Consider the following 13,145-nt stretch of genomic DNA (forward strand, 5'->3'; position numbering starts at 1 on the left):
TGAATCTTACAAGACTCTTAGAGAGTGAGCACCAGACTTAACTGCCATGCCCACAGATTTTATGGAGTTTCGTCATCAAGTTATAATGAGATCAATAGAGGTCTACGTCCTCTACGCAGTACAGAATGCCTGTTTGTCCAATGGCTTGGAAAACTATATGTGGCCATACATTGTTTTGGAGGTGGACTTGCGAACACACTGAGCTAATATTTAAAATAAAATAAAAAAGACCTTCATCTGGACACCATTTTAATTAGTTTCAAAAGACTCTTTAGGTTTGAACAATGCCAAGCACTAGTGTAAGAGGAAGAGCAAAGGAAGGCTTGCAAAGTTTCGACACTTCTGATGTTGTACAACACTAATTCTGATCAGCCACAACACCGACAGACACTACTAAGCCCAGATAATTCTTGCACTTTTCAATATGCCTTAATAATTTTGGACAAAAAAAAAAAAACAAAACACACATTTACTCTTCGTTTTCCTGACAGAGAAAAGTATCCAATGTTCAATTTTAAATATTCAATAAACAAACCTATTTTTCTGAATTCCCTCCTTCTATGATAAACCTGTTGGGAAACTGGAGCATCACCTGGCATGACTAGGACCAAGGCAGAAATTAACTCTGGACAGGGAGCCAGTTGAGCACATGGCACAGCCAGACCAACACTCACTCATACAGCAATTAACTCGGCACACATTCATTGAGATTTGAAAGAAAACAGATAACCTGAGGGGATAAAAAGCACCCGCACATGAGGAGAACATGCAAACAGAGTAGGGATTCATAAGTCTAGGGAGCTAGAAGGCAACATTGCCATTAATGCTAGTCATCTTTGTGCCTTATTAATATTCTATATTAGCTCAGTGTTAATAAGAGCATTGGCATGGACATGTGTTTTAAGTAGGCCCAGTGATGAACTGGCACCTTGCCCTGGCTAGTTTCTGCCTTGTGCCTGACGGTGCTGAGAGACGTTCCAGCCAACTGTGGTCCTATACTGGAACAAAATAGCCCCCATGGCTCTTAATTAGATTAAACAGACTTTCACAGAACAGTTTGGCCATTCACGTTAGAGCAGAGGCTCAGCACCAGTGATCAGATTCACCACTGTACCTCTATTTCTCTCTGATAAAGACTGTGGACATCACAGTGCCATGCTGGTTCATGCTACTGACTCACAGCTCCGGAGACAAGATCCTCATAATGCTGGTTTTGGTACATTCTCCTTACGTCCATGTAGATTTTCATGTTCCTTCCCACATCTCAAACACTTACATGTTAGTTTCATTAATGTCTCTAAATTGTGGGTCTCTGGTGCCCCAGCTGGGGTGTCCTCCATTCTGGTAACTGGCTTCAGATCCTAAACCCTGTTAAGTAATGTATGTATAACTAACATTCATCATCAAGATGAAGTTAGAACTTGGCAGCTCTTGTAAAGCCGGGCATAAACAGCATTGCAGGCAGTATGGTGTAGTGGCCAAGTCATTGCACGTAATCTACAAGGTTGCAAATTCAATTCCCACCTGTGTCTCACTGTGTGACCCTAAGCAAGTTACTTAACTCGCCTGTGCTCCAGTTGAAAAAAAAGATCTGTAAACAAGTGTAATGCATCATGCTCTTGCAAGTCGCCTTAGAAGAAAGCGTCAGCAAAATAGAACAACAGTAACAGAAAGCATTAAAAGTAGACATGAAAACCGACACAGAAAAAAACATTAAAGGAGGTCACATTAATGTAAATTTCAGTTCAATGGTGCATGTCACTGGGTCACAACCTCACAAAGGAGTTACAAACTGGTTCAAACCCAACAAACAAACAATTGTTGACCACTTTCACAAGACAAAAAAACACCCATTACTCCAGGATGTTGATGACACTCCCGATCAATAATCATCTCCTATCATCAGGCGCTGCAGTGACTCAGCAGAGGAAGTCATTGACGCTAAAGGGTCATGAACTCTCACCCCCCACCACCAGCATACCATTATCCCCTGCAGCCAGAGCCAGCAGCAAGCCAATTTGATTTCTTTCTAATTAACAAGATCTTGTTTCCACAAATGATGACACAGCATTACAAAGGCGCCACTTGGTTTTTATCTAATGGGTAAACTACAGAAATACACAAAAAGCGTCAACAGCAGAGCACATATTTCCCACTCGGAAATTCAAATGTTCATCTGGACCGAACTGCAGAAGCCCATCTGATACTTCTCATAACTAACAAATGAAATAATAGCCCAAAAAACAAAATGCAGCTATACTGCCAACCTTCAAATGAAACAAATGAAAACACAATCAAAATAATTTCAGCATTCAAGCCCGAATTGCTGATAACTTGGCTTAAGGATAACTATTAAAACATTAATACATTATATTACATGGAGGAGTGGGTGAGACGGGGGGGTGACACAGTCAGATTACATTCAGTTGCACACATTTATTTTCAGTGTCGAAGGTGTCAGTTCTTTCAAGTTACTCACCACAGATTTAAGAGAAGCCCACTAGGTGGCAGCACCACACCCACACGCCATTATTATCACAAAGCAATTTGGGGAGCAAATGTTCTTAACCCTACCTAAGAGTTGACTGGCCAGTTATTTATCAGAACTCTGGTATTCAGCCTTGTGAACAGGGGAGTCTGGGCAAGATACTTTTGCAGCTCCTTGTCTGTTTTTCTGGTTACATAATGTATCGACATAGGCTAAAAAAAATATAATAAACGGTTCATGCATACTCGCCACTATGAACATGTTTCACACTTCATTTTAATTAATGGCTTGTTGACACTGTCGAAAGGCAGTAATCCAATAAATCAATTCCTCCCATAAAAGTGATATGTGGTTGTCCTAGGGATGTCCAAAAATGGATGTGACAGCTGGCTTCAGTTATTGCCAGTGTTTTTCAAAAGGAGAGTGTTCGGTGGGATGCAAAGCTGTCTTGAAAGGACACACTGTGCACAAGGTTGCAATCAGTTGGGGAGATTTACCCTCGTTTTCAACATCTAATAAGAAAGCTCAATGACAATATAAACAACAAAATTTTCAGTTGAGCATTTAGAATTTGATGAAGATGCCACTCATCTATTGAATCAACACCCTGAACTCATTTTTAAATACCACCCATCAGAGAAGAAGAGCAATAGTAGCGGCCTTAACTACAAATTTAGGTGGGATGTGAAGCATAAGGTGGTGGATTTTAGTCATGGAGGAGTGGCAGTGTGAACTTTTACATTAAATTATGGAATACTGTCAAGCCCATTTAAGGTGAAGAGAGTGGAGGCCATTTTATTAGCTTTAGGGACCAGACAAGAAGGAAACCTCGACAATGCACCAGCCCATCACTGGGCCAACTCAATTAGTGATTTAGCCCAACATGCATGTGTGTTTGGGATGTGGAGGGAAAATCCATAGAGACACAAAGAGAATGGGAAAAATTGGCACATACAGTGACCCTTTCTGGTGGAAAATGATGAATGGAGGCCATTACCTGCCACGCGCTTTAAGAGAGCATCAGTCATTTGTAAATTTAAGCCTTGTGCAGAACGTCTAATTCATAATTAATTCATTTTCTGACCCACATATGAAGTTTTGGCTCACGAGGAACTGGTGCCCATCTTGGTAGCATAGTACAGAAGGTGGGAGCCAACCCTGAATAACGGGGTCAGCTCATTGTCTGGTACACTCACGCAATAAATTAATTCATACTCTGTCTTTCATGATGTTCACCAACACAAAAACACTGTAAAATGCAATTCAGTAAATTTACAATTAGTCTTTATATAAAGACTTTCCTAAATACAGCAGACAAAAAACATAAGCATTACTGTCAGCTTTTTATGTACCATAAAAATATATATATTGTGACAGATAGGGGGCAGTATCGCTCCCTTGAACCCCTGTCCACGACTCCAGACACCAGGTAAAAGTCCAATATTTGACTTTATTAACGTGCCACAGTGCACAAAGCACCCTCTCCTCCACTATACTCATAAATAACCAAATACAATAACAATAACCAATCCTCCACTCCCAGATGCATTGCCCTCCTACCACCCCCACCTCAGCTCTCCGTCTGGGAGCTCTCACAGTCCTTTTATTTTCCCTGACCTGGAAGTGTTCCCAATCCCAGTCCATGTGATCCGGTATCACTTCCGGGTCAGGTAAAAGTTCTTTTCTTCACCCCAGAAGCCCGTCGCTCTTCATTTGATGAACTTCCGAGTTATAGGGCACAAATAAGTCTTTGGTCCTCTCTGCAGCTCCCTCTTGCGGCCCCTGTGGTATCCAGCAGGGTTTTGTATAAAAACTACATAGTCCATGACTCCCTTTTGGTCTTCGGGGCACCTCCATACAGCAGGGAGGGCTCCATCTGACGGCCTGGGGGTATTGAATGGGATGACAAGCCGGCCAATGATCACACAAATATATATTATATATATATATCTATATATCTATATATCTATATATATATATCTATATATCTATATATATATATCTATATATCTATATATATATATATATATCTATATCTATATCTATATATATATCTATATCTATATATATATCTATATCTATATATATATATATATATCTATATATATATATATATATATATATAATTGCATAATTTATGTTTGTTGTCAATTGGTGTTCACAAACTTTTTTATGTGCCTTGTGGGTCCAAAAAATATGCTATATATGTCATATTGGCAAGAACAGTTATAATGGGATTGTGGGGATCCTTAAAGATAGAGACAAGGAGTGCACTGGGGCCGATTTGAGGATATCATCATCACCACACACAAAGTTTTGTATAAGCCAAAGCGGAATCTCATAGACCACAGGCACATGCAGCATTTACGTCTCAATTAATCTGGATAACAATTCAGTTGTCTTGTAGGATCACAGCTTCTTTCTAAAAGCACATCTATTTGTCTGATTGTAGATGGTGTTCGGCCAAGTTGAATTTGTAAAACACAGTTTTTTCCAACAGCAGGTGCTTTGGTTACTTCACTATATAGCACTAAGTTCAGTGTGAGAAAGCGTGCCAAGAATTAGGACAACACTACAGTTAATATCCATTTAATACCTCATATTAAGGAAACCAAAAAAAAAAAAACTTTAAACCGGACTTTATGGTGCCTTTTACAAACAAAACACATTGCCCTACAATGAACTGGAGGCCCAGGCTCCAACTTCAAGAAGTTCAAAACTACATTAAAAAAACGGAGTCTGAGTAAATGGATGAGCTAACTAAAGCAATTGCCACGCATGCACATCTCGGGACCAACTTCCTGGCTCTGCAAAGCAAAACAGTTCCACCCCAAGACGAGAGGGGCGCCAACACTAACATTATTGTCTCCTCCTTCATCTGCAGCCAAGAAAAACACGCCCAAGAAGGATGACTGACCTCGCCCCACCACCCAGAGAAAACCTCGGCCCTTCCAGTCTCTTGCCTCATAAAGTCAGCCTGTTCCTGGAGGTGGCATCAGATACCAGATTGTCTCTAGTGGAGGACAAAGCTTCTGCCAATCTTATCTGAGAGCTAAAGTCTGCATTTTTCATTTTGTGCTTGAGCCAGTATCAGCTGTCTTTTCTGCCGCAAATAAAAGGGGTTACCATGGTCATGCCCCAACATTTATGTGACTCCTTGACTTGTCTGCTTGCCCACTAACCGATACACATTTTAATTCAACTTTAGTATATCAGGGTGCCATTCAATCCTGGATGAGTCACAAAACTATCACAGTGCACAGCATCAGTTTGAAATTCACCAATAATATAAGAGACCGATCTGTAAAGTAAGCAAAAATAAAGTCACACAAGGAAAGAAAAACACACAAGGAAAAATGGTGCAAAGTCCACTTAGGCTGACCAAGCCGGAACTTGAAAATAAACAATTCTATTATGTACAAAAAAGGAAAGCAGCAATGCTCAGGTGGAATAAGAGGGCAAGTGGCTGTGGGTATGCACTAGCAGTAGCCTCCACTGCATTGCCATGTGTACAGAATTTTTTTATGTGCACATCTGAGGTGCATGCAACACATTGCCACTACTCTTCAGGACAAGAATGTGTTAAAACAATCACTTCTCTGTCATTAACAGAAACAATGAGCCTAGATACTTGCATTCCTCTTTACACTTGTGTAAATAGGCTTTCAACACCTTAAATATCTGAATATAGACATGTAAAAATTACCCTGTTAAACATTAAAAAAAAAAAAAAAAATGCACTGGATTAGAAAAAGAACAGCTATTTCTAATTTGGAGAATATTTTAACCAATGCATTGAGTTATCGAAGACAAGAAGTGGGCAAAGAAAAAACAACTATTTGCTGATCCGTGTAGAGAGCTGTACAGCACCATCTGGTGTCATGCCAAGGAACTACACGCTACTAATTATAGTGTGTGTAAAACAGGTTCAAAGAAATCCATCCATCCATTAACCAACCCGCTATATCGTAACTACAGGGTCACTGGGGGTCTGCTGGAGCCAATCCCAGCCAACACAGGGCGCAAGGCAGGAAACAAGCCCCGGACAGGGTGCCAGCCCACCGCAGGGTGCACACACACACACCAAGCACACACTAGTGACAATTTAGAATCGCCAATGCACCTAACCTGCATGTCTTTGGACTGTGGGAGGAAACCCACGCAGACACGGGGAGAACATGCAAACTCCACGGAAGGAGGTCCCGGGAAGTGAACCCCAGTCTCCTAACTGCGAGGCAGCAAGCGCTACCACTGTGCCACCGTACCGCCAGGTTCAAAGAAATTCACCAACAGATACAGAAAAATGAATGAGAAAAGTAACAGACCGGATCTTTTTAGGCTGGTAATTATTACCTACCTACAGCTTTATTTTACTATCAACTTTCACAATTCGGCAATAAAAATCAATATGAAGACAAATGTGAACTGGTCATTACACACATAGCCACCTAAAAGCACAATATACACAATTAAAAAAACACCCTTCAGATTATAGGGTATATAGCGCCTTATTGAATTTAAAAAGTAATCCATCCCACTGTAAACCAAAAAACAGGACTGAATTTTGTTTTACATAAATCAAGTTAATTTTCCCTAAAAAGCCCTGAAGTACAGTCAACAGCAGATTTTTAATTCCCAAATTCATTCTCTGGCACACCTCATAGTTTCTGGTCTGCAGACACCAGACCTTTCAGGATCCTTTCTCTTTCCTCTAAATCAGCATTCATCTTGGCACACCCCAATGTTTAGAAGTCTTAGGGATGGGTGGTAGAAAACGTTTGTCAGGATTCCCATGTGCCACAGCACCTGGGCAATGACTAGACAGAGAGCAGACGTACCAAAATATTTTATTTTCCACGAATGCACCACGGCATGCTAGCTTTTTTCTGATTTGAGGAGTAAGTAACAGAAGCTTCTGACGCATCTTGCACTTAACCGGAATACTGAATGGCTTCCTCAAGGGGTAGGGGAGTGCAATCAGGCAATATTAAAAAAAAAATAAATAAAAAACACACACACAAAAATCCCTGCACTATAATACCTCAGCATTAGACTGCTCTTTAAGAATAACATGACACTGAAACTGCTCATCCATCATCATGTCCAAGGCAAGCCCCCCAGCAAGAGAAGTTTGCTGGCCTCCATTTAGTAACCACAGTCAGCAGGCATTCTGTTGTGTGGTGCCTTTCCACAAGCTTCTAACATCCCTTGCTGAATTTCTAGGAGCATGGACAAGGGAAGGGACAGAAAACAGTTCACCAGCAACTGTACAGAACTTCACTTCCCATCTGCATCATCTTCTTTAACCTATCCCATAAAAATGACTGGCTACACCCCCCACCAAAAACTCAATCCCCTACACATTTACCAGATAAAGCAGGCTAAAGCACTAAATAAACCAAAAAATGCTACATGCCAAGATCAACCAACGTTGCACTTTATACAACAGCAGCTTTCCAGGCAAACTACTAAGCACTTGACACCGGCATTTCTGAACTGAACTGAAATGCAGGGAAGGAAGTAAACTAACTTGCTCAGGGAAGCAGAAAAATTTTCTTTTTAACCCATAAAATTCAGCTGCTGCCTCAGGATACAGACATGTTAACAGGATTAGGGAGAAAACTGCTGGACACCAGCAAGTAGCAGTATAAGGCACAAATGGGCAAAAAGCTGCAGAAAATGAAGATGAGAAAGAAAAGGGCACTGGCTTTACAGATACATTTTAATTGTGTTCTCTATCAATATATCTAACATGGCACCCAGTTCAGGTTTGGTTTCTGCCTCATACTGAAAGATTCTGGACAAGGCTGAACTCTGAACTGAATTAAGTAGATCTGGTAACGAATGGATGGATGGATGCATATTCATATCTAGTAACATGTACAAATAGAAACACATTACACAAATTCATATAAAAATACATACAAAAACACTTGCCGACACATGCGACATATAAACTTAGAAACAAACAGTTGCACAAGTGTAAGGGAGCATCCACTAGACACCACTAAGGTAAGGGTTCTCTGGGGATGCAAAGTCACTAACAGCTTATTTACTTTTGCCCACAGCCCAGACGACAAAGCCTGCTGATGTCACTTCCGGATCAGCCCTGGAGGTCCTGCCTCTCAGCTCTGTGGGCGAATTGTAAAACAAAACTGCCTGAAGCCGGCCTTCTTTCCCCAGACCAGATTCTGAAAAGAACAGAGCTCCAAGAATTCTTCACAAAAACACCCAAGGAAAAAAGCAAGAGAACATCCATGATCATTCTCTAATTTACTTGGACTGTGTTTTTTTCTATTTTGTTTCCCAGCTATAAATGGGATACCAGTTGGTCCCCAACCCTTTACCATCTCCTTCTAATTCTTTCACATATTACAACACTTTACATACTGTACTTACAAACAAAACACATACATACTGTATACAGTACATATATACACACACACGAAGATATACTGTAAACCCTCCCGTGTGTTATTTTTTATTTATATAGATAGATAGATAGATAGATAGATATATATATATACAAATAAAAAAAATAAAAAAAAACACATACAGGAACAGATATACATTCATGAATGCACATGACATATTAATGACAGCCAGTAACATTGCTTCCACAGTGCCTTTAGAATGGAGGAGAAGCACCCAGAAGATTCCTGACATCACTTCCATTTCAAGCCCTGTCTCTTCCGCTCTGCTGACTATATAATTGGCTGTCATCCTGGTAGTTGGCTTTCATTTGTGAACATGGTTCTAAGGAGGACGGATCTCACTCATTGAAAAGCATTATAACCCAACACTCATCAGATACAATTGCATTAGGCATAATTTCTTTTCATTTTGTCATCTGGACATTAAACGGGGTGTCCCCTGGAGCCTCAACCCTTTTCCAGACTTAATCTTTCATTCACAATGTGTACTTACATAAACACACAATATACATACACACGCTCCTATGCAAATATAAACTAGTGTAAATGTAAATATACTGTATATAAACATATACATCTCTATCGATCCGTTTTCAGAACCCCTAAACCCGTTTGTGTGTATGTATACCTGTTTACCATATACTATTACACAAACTGTATAAATATTCTTGGCACTTTGCACCAGTCTTTCACCACAATGGCTCATCAGGCAGGCTCCATGCCAAGCTGACCTCCACACTATTAACTTCTCTTCCTGTACTGTGCCATTGTTTTAAACTCTTTGGGCTCAATGAATCAGCCTAAAATGTTCCACAATTAAGTGTTGAACATGGCACAAGCGCACAACACAGCCCTACTCGCTGCAAGGGGTACACTGGGCCCCCTGTCCTCACTTCCACCCTTTTCCCACCATTCTCCAAAACAGAACTTAGCCAGCCTTTTTCTGAAAACATCCCCCTGCTTTGTTGTTGAGCGGATTAGTGACCAACAGCTTGCGTTTGGACAGCCATTCAGAGAAGTGAAGTGGGCTTTCTTTTCAAACAAAAAGAGGATTCAGTCCTGTGGGTAAGCAGGGCTGGACTTCTGGAGGACCAGCTCCTCCCTCACATTCACAGTCCCAGCGCTTCTGACAAACATTTTAGTAATTACGCCTTGACTAAATAGTTAAACGTCCCCTGGTAATGGCGAACGAGTGCTAAGGGAGTTCCCTGTCTATATGCACAAGCAAATGACAGCTAGCACTGGGGAGCACAAGAGGAGGTCCAATGAAGTCTGACTGGAGGATGCACCCTCAAATGACGATAAGGTAGTGACCCCACCAGATGTGTGACTTGAGGAGCAATCACATGAGGCATCCCCTCTAAGAGAATCTGAAATAAGGCACTCCAGGCTACCCTTTCAGCTTTAGGCAAAAGGCAAAAAAAAAATCTTGTTGCCTGAACAGCTAACAAAACATTAGGAAAGGGTACCATACTGCCCACGGACATGAGCAATGAAGGAGAATGGAAGACTCTCTTTAATAAAAGATGGACAGACTTAAATTCATATAATACCTTTCTACAGTACATAATTTTTACAAGGCAAAACAAAAGTGGTCCAACTGTAAATGTATTTTTTCAGCTGCAGCATGGGCAGGTTAAGTGACTCGTTCAAGATCACAATGAGTCAGAGTTGGAGACTGAACAAGCATTCTTGTGGTTTAAAGCCTTAGCCGCTAGGTCACAATGCCAATTTAATAAAGGAGCACAAAGGGGAGCTTCTCAACTAACATGACATGCAAAACTGAGGGGAATACTGGTTAAAAAAAAAAAATGGGTACCATTAGGAAAGGTGCCCTCATCTGTATCAAAAAGTGAGACGCTCACCATTCATCAAGCTAATTAAAGAAAGTGAGAACTCCAAAATGGACTCACCCAGGACAGAATGCATCTGTCACTTTGGCAAAAATGACAAATTAATATGAAAGATAACATCCTCTATAGAAATGCCCATCAAAACAAATGTGGGGACTCGCCACTAGCATAAATAGTGGAGCAAGTCAAAAACTTCCTAATAGAAGTCTACTAAAGGTTACAAACCCCCAGAATGCCTACATGAGCAGAAATCACAAAATGTACCACTAACTTTTCCAGTGACAGCTCCACTGTGCATGAACAATATATGCTAAACGGGATGAAGACCCTTACAATCAGGAATATTCTTATATTTTTAGTGGAATACCTCCTGCCCAAAGTTGATTGGAAAAATCAATGGAAAAATGGAAGAGGCAGCTTAGCTGCTGATTTTACTACAAAATTAAAACAGAAAAGGGGGATTGCACATTGGTTTAATTATTAAAAAGTTACAAACGGTGAGGACCTCTTCAAGACATTTATTAAAAAACAGAAAGAGAATCCCCAACAAAAGGAGACCTTAACCTACTTTACAACTAACTAAAATAGGTCTTTTGGAAAAAAAAAATTTTACAGAAGGGGGCATACTTGTTCAATATGATAAATGAGGAAGAAAGAGTGTCCCATATCATAATTGAGGCTGCGCTTCAACCACCTTTAACTTCATGTTACAATAAAAAAAAAAAAAAAATCCCCTACCGCCTTCAAAATTTATTTAAAAAAATTACATAAAAATTGGTGAAACAAAAAGGCTTAAACAAGTGACCTGGAAAGTCTTCTGTCATGAATACCAATGAGAAATCAGGAAAGAGAACACCCCTCAAAAGGCATTACTATAAATAAAGAGTAATCTGATGTTACTTCTGGTATTTAATCTGCAAGCGTTAAGGCTATAGACACAGTTTTTGTTGTTTAAAAAGAGAGACATTAGTCTCTGTTTACACCTTTTGTTCACACTACCTCAGCATTTTTAAACCATCGAAAATGGATACTTTGAGCTGCAAACTTCTGAAAACATCGGCTCGGCACTGAAATGTAGATTGGTCAAAATACAGACTTTTAAAAATATAGAATCTAATTGGACTGTGATTTGCTTGTGCATATTAAGAAGCCCTTTCCTGATTGGATCTTGCTCATTACAATGTCTCATTCCCTGACTGGTCACCCTTCACGGAGAAAAACTATATCCCAATATGGCAGGCACAGAAGAGTTGTGCTACATGGTGCTTTGTTGCTTACTTGTATGTACCTAAATTGCATTTTGTACAGTTTGAATACTGCATTCCTGTGGAAAAGAAATCACTTACTGGTCGCTACGGTTTTGTGATAAACCTCATGGCTGACAGTGTTACCACTCCATTTTCACAGACGAGTGCACGCCTAGTGGAGGTGAAAGACCACATCGTATGTACGTTTGGTTATGTTAGTATGAACAGGGATGTTTTCGTAAATGATAAGAAAACTGGATGGAGATCATTTTTGATCAACATTTTTGAAAAACAACATATTTAAATGAAAATGTAGTAGTATAGACATAGTCTAAATTAGTAAAGAACCTTACAAGGAGGATATCCAAAACAAAAAATGGAAAGGGACCTTTTTTAACAATGGCAAAAATATTAAATCAATATGAAAGGGTACCTTCTCTGTAGACATCACTGGGGGATATTCTTTGTTGGCATAAGTAGTCTTGCAACACAACCACAAGAGTCATCCTCATAGAAATAATTTAACAATTATATACGGGAGCCCTCAATATTAAAATAACTACCAAAATAACAAAGGGACATCTCCTCCTTAAAAATAACAGTCAAATCTTAAAAAGGGGACCTTTAGAATTTTAATATCTACTTTAAATAATGACTTCCACTCTGAGTTGGGGGTACATAGTTGGTGGTTTGGTGGGACTAAATCATTAGGAAGAGGTACAACCGCCATTAGCAAGTGTCAGAAGCCGAAACCGGTCCCTGACCATTTGTAGAGCTAACTAAGTACTGTCAACTTTCCGGTAATGAAGACAAAAACATGAACTCATCTACAGGGATGATATGTAATATTGTTGGGGGCTATGGGGGCTCATTGTTGGTAAAAGTAAGAAATCATTAGGAAAGAGAAACCTCCTCCACAAACTTTTTTAACTTATGAGGCAGAAATGCAGCCTCTTTCCACTAGCTTAGCAAGTACTTCACTGACACTAAATTTAAAATTTCAAAGAGGATGCTTCATCATTAAAAACAACAAGTGAATCATTAGGAAAGAGGACCTCCTCCACAGACATGACTAGAAGATGGAGAAATGACGACTCTGACGGCAAGTTTAAAAAAAATTAAT

General features: G+C 39.9%; 1 protein-coding gene across 2 annotated transcripts in view; it reads right to left on the reverse strand.

The window, feature by feature from the left end:
• The window catches only part of LOC120537699 (single-stranded DNA-binding protein 3-like), a 127,645-nt gene that overhangs the window by 79,097 nt on the left and 35,403 nt on the right, over positions 1 to 13,145 (reverse strand). The gene's annotated exons all lie outside the window — the stretch shown is intronic.

This window comes from Polypterus senegalus, chromosome 10, assembly GCF_016835505.1.
Source record: "Polypterus senegalus isolate Bchr_013 chromosome 10, ASM1683550v1, whole genome shotgun sequence".
Taxonomy (NCBI): Eukaryota; Metazoa; Chordata; class Cladistia; order Polypteriformes; family Polypteridae; genus Polypterus; species Polypterus senegalus.